Here is a 14,015-nt window from a genome sequence, read left to right as displayed (position 1 = left end):
TCTAGTAGCTACGTTCTTTTCTTTATCACATTCATCACGTTTCCTGTTCCAGACTTCGCGCCAGTCGGCGTGTGTGTACGTGTGCCCTTTCGGCTACCCGTCTCTGTGGACTGGCTGCCTTGTCAGTCCACTACACAGACACTGCTCTGATTGTAAAACGGCGATCTTGTCGAACAAGTTTACCGATTTTTTCAATGTTTGCATCAGTTTTTGCTGACAATGGTCTGCCAGTGCGAGTGTCATCACTGGTGTCTTCGCGGCCATCTTTAAATCGTTTAAACCACTCAAACACTTGTGTTCGCGATAAACAATCATCGCCGTACACTTGTTGTAACATTACAAACGTTTCACTTGCAGATTTTCCTAGTTTGAAACAAAATTTGATGTTAACACGCTGTTCTTTCTGTACAATCAACATTTTCCGACGCACAGACAAAACGTCAACTACTTAAAACAGACGCCACGGGCAGACTGAGTGCAGGAGGCAGATGAAACTCGAGCAGTAGGCGGAGCGAGAGTCACGTGACAGACCACGCGACTTTCAGCCTTATTGCATTCGTTTTATTGTTTCACCAGTACTAGTCCGGTTTTTTTCTAGCCACACCTCGTATGCGCCATCGGACAGATGGCGTGTAGAACGGCGTGAACCGTCTGAAATCAAAAGCTCATTACAGACTTCAACTATTGTATCCCCCTTTATTTTCGCTAGTGTCTACATCTACATCTACATCTACATTTATACTCCGCAAGCCACCCAACGGTGTGTGGCGGAGGGCACTTTACGTGCCACTGTCATTACCTCCCTTTCCTGTACCAGACGCGTATGGTTCGCGGGAAGAACGACTGCCGGAAAGCCTCCGTGCGCCCCCGAATCTCTCTAATTTCACATTCGTGATCTCCTCGGGAGGTATAAGTAGGGGGAAACAATATATTCGATACCTCATCCAGAAGCGCACCCTCTCGAAACCTGGACAGCAAGCTACACCGCGATGCAGAGCGCCTCTCTTGCACACTCTGCCACTTGAGTTTGCTAAACATCTCCGTGATGCTATCACGCTTATCAGATAACCCTGTGACGAAACGCGCCGCTCTTCTTTGGATCTTCTCTATCTCCTCTGTCAACCCGACCTGGTACGGATCCCACACTGATGAGCAATACTCGAGTATAGGTCGAACGAGTGGTTTGTAAGCCACCTCCTTTGTTGATGGACTACATTTTCTAAGGACTCCCCCAATGAATCTCAGCCTGGCACCCGCCTTACCAACAATTAATTTTATATGATCATTCCACTTCAAATCGTTCCGCACCCATACTCCCAGATATTTTACAGAAGTAACTGCTACTCGTGTTTGTTCCGATATCATATAATCATACAATAAAGGATCCGTCTTTCTATGTATTCGCAATACATTACATTTGTCTGTGTTAATGGTCAGTTGCCACCCCCTGCACCAAGAGCCTATCCGTTGCAGATCTTCCTGCATTTCGCTGCAATTTTCTAATGCTGCAACTTCTCTATATACTACAGCATCACCTGCGAAATGCCGCATGGAACTTCCGACACTATCTACTAGGTCATTTATATATATTGTGAAAAGCAATGGTCCCATAACACTCCCCTGTGGCACACCAGAGGTTACTTTAACGTCTGTAGACGTCTCTCCATTGAGAACAACATGATGTGTTCTGTTTGTTAAAAACTCTTCAAACCAGCCACACAGCTGGTCTGATATTCCGTAGGCTCTTACTTTGTTTATCAGGCGACAGTGCGGAACTGTACCGAACGCCTTCCGGAAGTAAAGGAAAATGGCATCTACCTGGGAGCCTGTATCTAATATTTTCTGGGGTATGCTGACATTAGCGACATCTGGTGAACTCACAGCACAAACATCTTGTGGCTACTGTACGGCAGCTTGTTTTAAACAGTAGAGCTACTGACAACATGACTCGGGCATGTGATGTTGTTTACATATACTTGACGATGCTGATGCTGATTCTGCATTTAACATTTGACGATGCCACTATGGCTGCAGTACATTAGGACTTTGTTTTTATAAAACAGGTATGCCTCTTCATACTTACAGCGCACAAATGCATATATTTGTCAGTAGTACTTTTCATTATGGCCTATTTATTATTTTTCAGCTGTAGACAATGTGCGAGTGTATTTATGTTTCCCGGCGGAGGTTCGAGTCCTCCCTCGGGCATGGGTGGGTGTGTTTGTCCTTAGGATAATTTAGGTTAAATAGTGTGTAAGCTTAAGGACTGATGACGTTAGCAGTCAAGTCCCATAAGATTTCACACATACACTCCTGGAAATGGAAAAAAGAACACATTGACACCGGTGTGTCAGACCCACCATACTTGCTCCGGACACTGCGAGAGGGCTGTACAAGCAATGATCACACGCACGGCACAGCAGACACACCAGGAACCGCGGTGTTGGCCGTCGAATGGCGCTAGCTGCGCAGCATTTGTGCACCGCCGCCGTCAGTGTCAGCCAGTTTGCCGTGGCATACGGAGCTCCATCGCAGTCTTTAACACTGGTAGCATGCCGCGACAGCGTGGACGTGAACCGTATGTGCAGTTGACGGACTTTGAGCGAGGGCGTATAGTGGGCATGCGGGAGGCCGGGTGGACGTACCGCCGAATTGCTCAACACGTGGGGCGTGAGGTCTCCACAGTACATCGATGTTGTCGCCAGTGGTCGGCGGAAGGTGCACGTGCCCGTCGACCTGGGACCGGACCGCAGCGACGCACGGATGCACGCCAAGACCGTAGGATCCTACGCAGTGCCGTAGGGGACCGCACCGCCACTTCCCAGCAAATTAGGGACACTGATGCTCCTGGGGTATCGGCGACGACCATTCGCAACCGTCTCCATGAAGCTGGGCTACGGTCCCGCACACCGTTAGGCCGTCTTCCGCTCACGCCCCAACATCGTGCAGCCCGCCTCCAGTGGTGTCGCGACAGGCGTGAATGGAGGGACGAATGGAGACGTGTCGTCTTCAGCGATGAGAGTCGCTTCTGCCTTGGTGCCAATGATGGTCGTATGCGTGTTTGGCGCCGTGCAGGTGAGCGCCACAATCAGGACTGCATACGACCGAAGCACACAGGGCCAACACCCGGCATCATGGTGTGGGGAGCGATCTCCTACACTGGCCGTACACCACTGGTGATCGTCGAGGGGACACTGAATAGTGCACGGTACATCCAAACCGTCATCGAACCCATCGTTCTACCATTCCTAGACCGGCAAGGGAACTTGCTGTTCCAACAGGACAATGCACGTCCGCATGTATCCCGTGCCACCCAACGTGCTCTAGAAGGTGTAAGTCAACTACACTGGCCAGCAAGATCTCCGGATCTGTCCCCCATTGAGCATGTTTGGGACTGGATGAAGCGTCGTCTCACGCGGTCTGCACGTCCAGCACGAACGCTGGTCCAACTGAGGCGCCAGGTGGAAATGGCATGGCAAGCCGTTCCACAGGACTACATCCAGCATCTCTACGATCGTCTCCATGGGAGAATAGCAGCCTGCATGGCTGCGAAAGGTGGATATACACTGTACTAGTGCCGACATTGTGCATGCTCTGTTGCCTGTGTCTATGTGCCTGTGGTTCTGTCAGTGTGATCATGTGATGTATCTGACCCCAGGAATGTGTCAATAAAGTTTCCCCTTCCTGGGACAATGAATTCACGGTGTTCTTATTTCAATTTCCAGGAGTGTATTTAAACATTTTTTTGTACTTATGTCTTTTCCTATTTTTTGCTGTAGAGCTGATGATGGCCATTATAGACCGAAACCGGTAATCTGTTAACAAAAAGTTTGTGACCATAGACGTAAATTAAAGGAAACTTATTGAAAGCAAATAACCTGCAACCAGGATGCAGTTATGTGGAATGTTTTCGTGGCACTCCCTTGGTGATCTCATCGTTCCGGAAGGCACAGTGGATCAAGACAAGTATGCATCTATCCTTAGGGACCATGTCCACCCCCATATGCAGTTTGTTCTTCTCGGCACGATGGAATTTACCAATAGGACACTGCAACCATTCACATAGCTCGCAGTGTATGTGCATTGTTCGAAGAGCACCAGGATTACATTATCGTACTTCCCTGGCCATCAAATTCCCCTTCCCTGTATTTAAGCATAATAGAGATTATGCGTGACCACTTTGATCGGGCTGTTACCTAGGGCAGCTGACCACGGCAGTGGAATCGACATGGTTCCCCGTCCTTGTCGGTACCTTCTAGAAGGTCACGTCACTGACTATATTCCTTCACGTTTCGCAGCGATTCGCGCTACGAAAGGTGGTTGTTTGGTTATTCAGGCTTTTGACAGATGGTCAGATTAATGTGCCTGGACACCGTAAAAACTCTTCCGCCATGGTTCAAACTGATTACAATTTCCTCTGGCCGTTCGAAGATATAGCTTAGATGTTGATCCTTGGATCCTGCTGATCACGAGGTAAACATTTTGAAACCCTTGTGCTACTATGCCACCATAGCTTTATAAGGCTGAATACATTATATGGATTGATTTCAACAGAAAATGAGAAATATGCGTCATTCCATAGTTTCTCCTGGAAATTTGTGACCAAAGAATGAAATCGCTTTCAAATCGAGTTTCAAAAAGAGAATCAAAAAGAGAACTGATGGAATAAAGCTGACTGTGAAACATATTTATTACTTTACGTAGTATAATCTTTGAAAGTATGATTTCTCTCTGTTTGTAATAGTTATAAATTATTTGAAAAGTAAACTGCATTAAGTTGTAACTGTTGGCCTTTCTAGTACGAATGACTCTTTCACTTTGAGTACTAGGATTCGTTTTAATACAAGTGATCACTTTTTGATATGAATTGTGCTAAGGACAGCAGTCAAATCTAGGAAAATCGTCAATTCTTACTTTTCAATTTTCGTGTGTTTCAAGATGTATACATGCAACGAGTTAAGTTTCCATCACTACTGACAGTTTGTATATAGAAACGCCAGAGTGCGACGAGATCGTCCTCATCGACGTTCTCAGTTTTGTTATTTCTTCAGTTATCCTGTAGATCATCGTATATATTATACTGAGTTCATACCCTATACAAGAGAAGAAATAAAGAAAATAACTGTAATTTACAATATACGGAAGAATGACACAAATCAGGGATATGAGGTTAGGATAAAACAGTAAGTACGTATGTATTACAACGAGTGTATGGAAGTACATATCAGCTACGCAGAGGTATGGGTACAAACAACGATTTTTGCGCCAAACTCAGTGTATTCACAGGACCGTCATTCTACTTGTGCCCCGGCCGGGGTGGCCAAGCGGTTCTAGGCCCTACAGTCTGGAACCGCGTGACCGCTACGGTCGCAGGTTCGAATCCTGCCTCGGGCATGGATGTGTGTGCTATCCTTAGGTTAGTTAGTTTTAAGTAGTTCTAGGTTCTAGGGGACTGATGACCTTAGAAGTTAAGTCCCGTAGTACTCAGAGCCATTTGAACCATCTACTTGCGCTTGGAATATTTCAAACCATCGTCAGCCTAGTGAAGAGCAACTTTCCCAATTAATTTATTATAGGATTCTAATCACTCAACACTGATTATTGATCACCGGTTTCAACTCTTACAAATTCACCGTCAGATCAACGTTTCAGCAGGCTAATATTTTTGTTGAAAGGAGGATATAAGATGAACATCAACAAAAGCAAAACGAGGATAATGGAATGTAGTCGAATTAAATCGGGTGATACTGCGGGAATTAGATTAGGAAATGAGACGCTTAAAGTAGTAAATGAGTTTTGGTATTTGGGGAGCAAAATAACTGATGATGGTCGAAGTAGAGAGAATATCAAATGTAGACTGGCAATGGCAAGAAAAGAGTTTCTGAAGAAGAGAAATTTGTTAACATCGAGTATAGATTTAAGGGTCAGGAAGTCTTTTCTGAAAGTATTTGTACGGAGTGTAGCCATGTATGGAAGTGAAGCGTGGACGATAAATAGTTTAGACAAAAAGGGAGTAGAAGCTTTTGAAATGTGGTGCTACAGAAGGGTGCTGAAGATTAGATGGGTAGATCACATAACTAATAAGGAGGTATTGAATAGAATTGGGGAGAAGAGAAATTTGTGGCACAACTTGACTAGAAGAAGGGATCGGTTGGTAGGACATATTCTGAGGCATAAAGGGATCACCAATTTAGTATTGGAGGACAGCACGGAGGGTAAAAATCGTAGAGGGAGACCAAGAGATGAATACACTAAACAGATTCAGAAGGATGTAGGCTGCAGTAGGTACTGGGAGATTAAGAAGCTTGCACAGGATAGAGTAGTATGGAGAGCTGCATCAAACCAGTCTCTGGACTGAAGACCACAACAACAACAATATTTTGTCGAGAGCTGACGAATTAGCACCAATGAATTTCTTAGACTCTTCTTTTCTCCGTTAGAAGTTCTGAATCAGTAACATTTTACCACGTTTAATGTATTTGTTCTGAGTATGCCTTAAAATATCCCCGACATTTCGACAAATCCTACGAAAATTTTACCGATCTTTAGAACCACAAATCATTGCAATAATGCAAGGGAAATTTCGGGCCACCTGAAACGAGCAAGGATAGAATTTAGTATCGCGCATAACCTACTGTTGTACAGTTATTTGCCTAATAGTACGAAATGCTACGAGTTTGCACAAGTTCTGTTGTAGCAAAACGAGATCTTTCAGCAGTAAACACGCTCGCAGTTTCTATTGTGTAGTGTGATGTCTGTCAACGCAAGGCGCCCAAGTGCGTGGCAGTTACCAGCTGTCCAAGACTGTACAGCGGGAAGGCGTGGCGTCGGTAGCGAACGCGATGTTCATCTGTTTCAACTTCTTGGGAACGTTTCTGTATTAATAATTACAGGTTGACACGGATAGCCGCGGGCGCAGTGGGCCTACTGTTCCTTACGCTGACACGCAGCCTAAAAAAGGAGAAGCCGCGCGCCGCGGCCCGCCCAAAGCCTAGCTACCAGCATCGTTAAAGCCAAAAGAAACAGTTCGCGTTCATATTTATGTTGATGCTGCTGGCCGCACATGCAGCCGTATCTTTACGCTATCGACCTTCGCCCTCGAGATGCGTAGCCCGCAGTCAGCCAAACAGTAAGCTCACAGAAGGAAACAAACTGGACATTGTGCGAAACTCTGTCACTCTGGCTGCACCTGATCGTGACGCCGTGTTTATCGTGAAAGGACGGCGGAGATCGATAGCCAGAATAATTCCCAATTCTGAGAAGTCAACGTAAAAGAGTTAAATACCTAAACCTACGATTAAATGTGCCTTTAACTAGTATTGTATTTTACATTGATCATAAGTTGCAACTATTTTACCTCTTTTTATGAGCTAATTCCAAGATGAGTGGTAAGACATTCGACTTTCTTCGGCGAGTAGGAGTTCAAATCCCGTTCTGTCATCCAAACTTAGATTTTCCGCGATTTCCCTGAATTTCTTAATGTGAATGCCAGTATGATCATTTGAAAGCACATGACCGATTTACTTCCACATCTTTCCATAACACGATCTTATGCTCTGTCTCTAACGGTCTCGTCGCCTACGGAACTCTAAATCCTAATATTTCTACTTTATTTTAAATCCCTGGCTATCAGGATTTAGATTTCCCGTGGTTTCCCTATAGTGCTTCAAGTGAACGCCGAGATGGATCCTTCAACAAGATCGCGGCCGATTTCTACCCTTTCGAACTGAGTATCTAATGACTTCGATATCACTGAAAACTTTACCCCGGCTCTTATTCTCGTAACCTAAATTTCATCGTTCCGTACAAGAATATCATAGATTTTACTCAACAAGTGAGACTCTACAGTGAATAAATGTGTTAGCGATACACAGTTGGAGTAAAAAAAAAAAAACGCCACAAATACAATTCAGGCTACTGCATTTCTATTTCACATTCTGTATAAGTTCTCTAACAGCCGAGACATAAATTTGGGTTCATTGAATACAAAAAACTTAATTTGGGTTCACTGAATACAAAAAGCTTCGTGTGCAGTTCGAATTTGAATTGGCTTGCTTCCTGTCTATCGAAAGATGTGTGACTTGATTATTCGACTGTTACACTCTTCGTTCTCCTTCCCCACAGGACGCGACGCCAGACAAGTTACAAGTGTTGTGGAAGTGCATTCATCTGCTGTTAACTCACACAGAGCAGTAATTATGCTTTAGTCTAATGAATAAACTTTTAAGACGTATATTTGGGTCGAATATGAAGGACTAAGTCAACATACGCTTAAATGATTGTGGAAAGTTATCTACAAATGAATGAGCGTTGGACAAGTACACGAGACTGAGTGAAAGAGACAATTTTGAAGAATGGATCACATTTTAACTAACATTTTTCACTATTAATGTAAAATTACAACTGGTTTACGCCGCGTTGTCTCAGCGCTGTACCGTGAATGATGAAAACGTCACTTTTGAATGCCGATATGAGATGGCCTTTACCATCGTTGTACAATTTCTTCTTCTTTTTCATGTGCCCTTGTCCCGCATTGACGAAGGGTCGCTACGGTTACGAACGGATTTGGCATTGTCAGTTTAAGGGGTGGTCGCCAAGCTGTTACGGAATATATTTATCCCATCTGTCTACGTCTAGTATTATTCATGTGAAGGTGAGCGAAGTTCTTAAAACGTTTACGAATCGTGTAACTGAGGCGGGACTAGTGGAATGAGGAAAACCACCTAAAAACCACATCCAGCATGGCCGGCAGCCCAACCTGCCTCCTTAACCCGTCGGGTGAATTCGATCAGTGGCCAGGGCATATCCCTGGCTTGAAAGCGGTGCTTTAACGCGCGTGGCTATCCGGGGGAGGGGGGTTCATCGCTGCACAGTTCGTTTTAGTTCATTTTTTATTTTTAGCCTGGACCCGTACTGTTATTTGGCCAGTACCATAATTAAAAATTTGTTTACAGTTTTTCAGCATATACTTAAGGGAAATTTCTCACATCCTTGCTTCCATAAGTATCCCCTACAACATCCTCATATTGTCTATGACTGCTACAAACGATGATGTGTGCGACAAGGAGGGCAGTAGTAAACAGTGGAATTGGTTGCACTTCAGTTCCGATGACGTACACAAAAATTTCTTGTTCGTGCTGTACCTACAGGTAACAACTTCTTCTGGCGGCCTTATTGTACGAGCTCCCACTGTGGGGACGAGTCCGTGAGATTCCTGGAGCATTTAAGGCTTGTCACGTCTAGAGGGGTACATACAGGTACCTGGTTCTTGGAGCTGGAGTGCAATGTATGGATACATTCTTGATCGATGGTCAAGGATTGCAACACTCGTGTGCAGTGGTATGCCTTGTTTGATGATTGGTCTACGGGGTGGCGTATACAGCGTGTTCTACAATTCCTATTACAGTGTTTAGGGCTGTTGCTGGATAAAGCACTGATACAGAATCAGTGTCCCGAAATGTACTGTCCGGATGTAAAATAAGTCTGAAGATCGGCTCACTTTCAGATCTCCCACTTCACGGTACCCACAAAGGAATCGAAGAGCTCCGACCTGTGTGCCCTACAGGAACCCGTGGCATGGGCAGTGTTTCGAGTACTCGTCGTCGGGTTCTCTTCTACTTCATGGAGGATGTCCTATTCAAAGTAGAAAGTACGGCGCGTCCATGGAGCACCACTGTCAAACCTCCTCGTTGCGAATGTACCAGTTTCCCGCAGCAGTTGTTGTAGTCGGACGTAAATGGTATGTGACGTCACAATCACAATAGGAACTGACGACGGCGTCCTCTTCTCCGTTTTTGTACGTACCGTGAAGCGGGAGATTTGAACGTGGTCTGATCTTCAAGCTTATTTTATATCCAAACGGTGCAGTTTCGGACATGTGTTCCTTAGCAGAGGTTCATCTTCTAAGTCCCCTCCACATTCTCTAGAACCCTGTAATAGCTATTGTGAAATAACCTGTAGAAGGTTTTACAGTGAAGAGCTAAAGAAACTGGTATACCTGCCCAATATCGGGTAGGGACTCGCGAGCACGCAGAAGTGCCACAACACGACGTGGCATGGACTCGACTAATGTCTGAAGTAATGCTGGAGGGAATTGACACCATGAATCCTGCAGGGCTGTCCAAAAATCCGTAAAAGTGCGAGGGAGTAGAGGCCTCTTCTGAACAGCACGTTGCAAGGCTTTCCAGATATGCTCAATAATGTTCATGTCTGGGGGGGGTTGTTGGCCAGCGGAAGTGTTTAAAGTCAGAAGAGTATTCCTGGAGCCACTCTGTAGCTCTTCTGGATGTGTGGGGTGTCGCATTGTCCTGCTGGAATAACCGAACTCCGTCGGAATGCACAATGGACATGAATGGATGCAGGTGATCAGACAGGATGCTTAAATACGTGTCACCTGTCAGAGTGGTATCTAAACGTATCAGCGGTCGCATGTGACTCCAACTGCACACGCCCCACACCATTGCAGAGCCTCCACCAGCTTGAACAGTCCCATGCTGACATGCAGGGTACATGGATTCATGAGGTTGTCTCTATACCCGCACATGTCAATCCGCTCGATACAACTTTAAACGAGAATCGTCCGACCAAGCAACATGTTTCCAGTCATCAACAGTCCAATGTCGGCGTTGACTGGCCGGGCAGAGGCGTAAAGCTTTTTGTCATGCAGTCATCAAGGGTACACGAGTGGGTTTTCAGCTCCGAAAGCCCATATCGATGATGTTTCGTTGAATTGTTCGCAAAGCGTTGCACTTCGTCACGTTGAACGATTATCTTCAGTGGTCGTTAGTCCAGTTCTTGCAGCAGTTTTTTCCAGCCGCTGCGATGTCGGAGATTTGATGTTTTGCAGGATTCCTGACATTCACGGTACACTCATGAAATGTTCGTACGGGAAAATCCCCACTTCATCGCTACCTCGGAGACGCTGTGTCTCGTCAACAGCTGTGCCAGGTACTTGTCTTATATAGGCGTTACCAATCGCAGCGCCGTATTCGCTCCGTTTACATATCTCTGTATTTGTATCCGCATACCTACACTAGTTTGTTTGGCGCTTCAGTGTATATTTGTGTCCGATTTATTGACACAAAACTTTAGCTCCCAATGTCCAATTTTTTATTCTTAATGATTTCATTTTCCTACAACTACACTTTTCGGTATAAAAATTCAGCAGCTTGAACAAAGCATTCAGTGCTGGTGGAGTTTAGTTAACACCCAAACTATTACCAAATTTTTATATTTGTTTTAGATTTAAAACCATAAAACCTTTTCTCTTTATGTCCATTTATTTGTTGTTATTGACTTAATTTTACTTATAACTACGTCTTTCGGTATAAAAATTGAACAGCTTGAGCAAAAAATTCAGAAATCTTGACTTTTCATAAATATCTACACACAAGCTCTCCAATTACTATAAGTCGAGATATTTAGAGACGGAACATCAGATAAAAATGTCGATGGGAATTGGGGATGCCCTTGATTATGAATCATCCTGAAATTCACTTCAAACGGTTTAGGAAAATGACGGAAAACCTAAATCGAAATGGCTTGTATTGGCTTAAGCCTCGCTTCTATTGAACACGGAGCTAGTGCTTTAACTACTAACGGAGTTCGCTCGATAACGGCAGACACAGTAATGAAAATCCGAAACACACTAGGTCACAAATAACACAATATACATCAAAAAATGGTTCAAATGGCTCTAAGCACTATGGGAGTTAACATCTGAGGTCTTCAGTCCCCTAGACATAGAACTACTTAAACCTAACTAAACTAAGGACACCACACACATCCATGCCGGAGGCAGGATTCGAACCTGCGACCGTAGCAGCAGCGCGGTTCCGGACTGAAGCGCCTAGCGGTCGGCCAATATGCATCACACTTCGCTGTTAGTAATGGACGTGTTCAGTTCAGTCGTTCTGGAATTCTCAGACAGCAACGAATGTCTAAAAACAATGCAAGCACATAGGAATTTGCATAATGTCACCTAATGTGGAAACGATGGCGGCATCATCTCTATTCCAAAAGCAACTCCTAACGTCTAGAATAGCAAAATTATTCCGTTTAGATCATCTGTAGGTGCAATACAACTAGTTTCTTATCGTCGTCGTCAACTGCTCTGGTGAGCATTTCTAGAGCTCGTATTCCCCGTATGAACGCTTCATTCACTGAAGCTTAGTTGATAGAATACAAACAAGTGTTTTTGTTACCATAAAAAATTACCTACAAGTGAAGCATTAATCATAATACTGCTTGAAACTTCCTGCCAGATTAAAACTGTGTGCCGGACCGAGACTCGCACTCGGGACCTTTGCCTTTCGCGGGCAAGTGCTCTACCAACTGAGCACACAGTTTTAATCTGCCAGAAAGTTTCATATCAGCGCACACTCCGCTGCAGAGTGAAAATCTCATTCTGGATAATACTGCTTTTCTAAATGATGCCACCTAGATCGCTTAAGTTTTACTCGGAAGCAACTGGTGTAGTGTAAGCTCACGATAGACACCGGTCTCGTGACGTCACTCAAAAGAAACTACGACAGATCGCTAAATGGCTCCTTTTGCTCTCCATGTCACCAGTAAAATACATTAAGTAATCGAAGCAGATAGTATTATTTATAATCCTACTTACGTGACAATTTAAAAGAGAGAGGTGACGAAATGATTGAAACCCTTTTTTCGCGAGTGGAGGGGTTCAAATTTTCGTCAGGTCATCCAGATGTAAGTTTTCTGTGATTCCTCGACCCGTTTAAGATAAATGTAGACATAGATCCTTTGAAAAGGACACGACCAATTTCCTTCCTCATCCTTGTCTAATCCTACACTTAACCTCGTATCTAATGACTTCGCCGACGACAGGACACTGAACCGTAATGTGCGTTCCCCCTTATGTTTATATACTGACAGAAAAAAATCGCAACACCAATCAGTTGTGCGACATAATTGAAAGTTGGTAGGGGTGGTTCTATGTCTGAAATATGGCGTCATTCAAATTTCGCGTCAGTCGCGTAAAAGTGGCGCTAGTAGCGCCGCTATGAGGATGCAAATCATGTTTGTTTTAAATACACGCTGTAATGGTCGTGGGAGTTACTTACCTTTGAAACTGGACATGGTGAGTTGATGTTGGCCAATAATTCCTTTCAGGCGACAAGGAAACCACTGTCAACACTTCAGTAAATTTGAACGGCCTCGTGTAATAGGGCTGCGAGAAGCTGGACGTTCCTTCTTGGGTAATGCAGAAAGACTAGGCAGGAATGTAGCCACTGTATATGATTGATGCCAGCTGGTGGTCACAAGAATGTACGGTCGCAAGATGACCGGATTCCGACGGCCACGTGGCACTTCCGAGAGGGAAGACCATCACGTTCGCCGTATGGTTCTGGCGCATCGTGCTGCATCCACAGCAGCAGTCTGAGCAGTAGTTGGTGCCACAGTGGCACAAATAACTGTTACAAATCCGTTACTTCAAGGGCAGCTGTGAGCAAGACGTCCTATAGTGTGCATTCGACTGACCCCAAACCAACACTATTTGAGACTTCAGTGGTGCCAAGCGAGAGTGCATTGGAGGGCAGGTTGGAGGTCCGTTATGTTTTCTGATGAAACCTGGTTCTGCCTCGGTGCCAGTGCTACCATGTGTTGGTTGGAAGCAGGCCAGTTGAGCGCTTGCAATCAAACTGTCTGCATGCTACTAACACAGGACCTACATCTGGAGTTATGGTCTTGGGTACGATTTCGTATGGCTGCAACAGGGCTCTCATAGTTATTGCACGCACTGTGTTTGTAAATTTGTACGTCAGTCTGGTGATTCGGCCATTCACGAACAGCATTCCAGAGGGTGTTTTCCAACAGGATAACGCTCGCCCACATACCGCTGTTGTAACCCAACATTCTCTACAGAGTGTTGACGTGTTGCCTTGGCCTGCTCGATCACCAGATCTGTCTCCAGTCGAGCACGTATGGAACATTATCTGACAACTCCAGAGTCATCCACAAACAGCAGTACCCGTCGCTGTACTGACCGACCA

Source organism: Schistocerca nitens, chromosome 3 (assembly GCF_023898315.1).
Source record: "Schistocerca nitens isolate TAMUIC-IGC-003100 chromosome 3, iqSchNite1.1, whole genome shotgun sequence".
NCBI classification, from domain to species: domain Eukaryota; kingdom Metazoa; phylum Arthropoda; class Insecta; order Orthoptera; family Acrididae; genus Schistocerca; species Schistocerca nitens.
Note: the sequence above shows the minus strand (reverse complement) of the source record.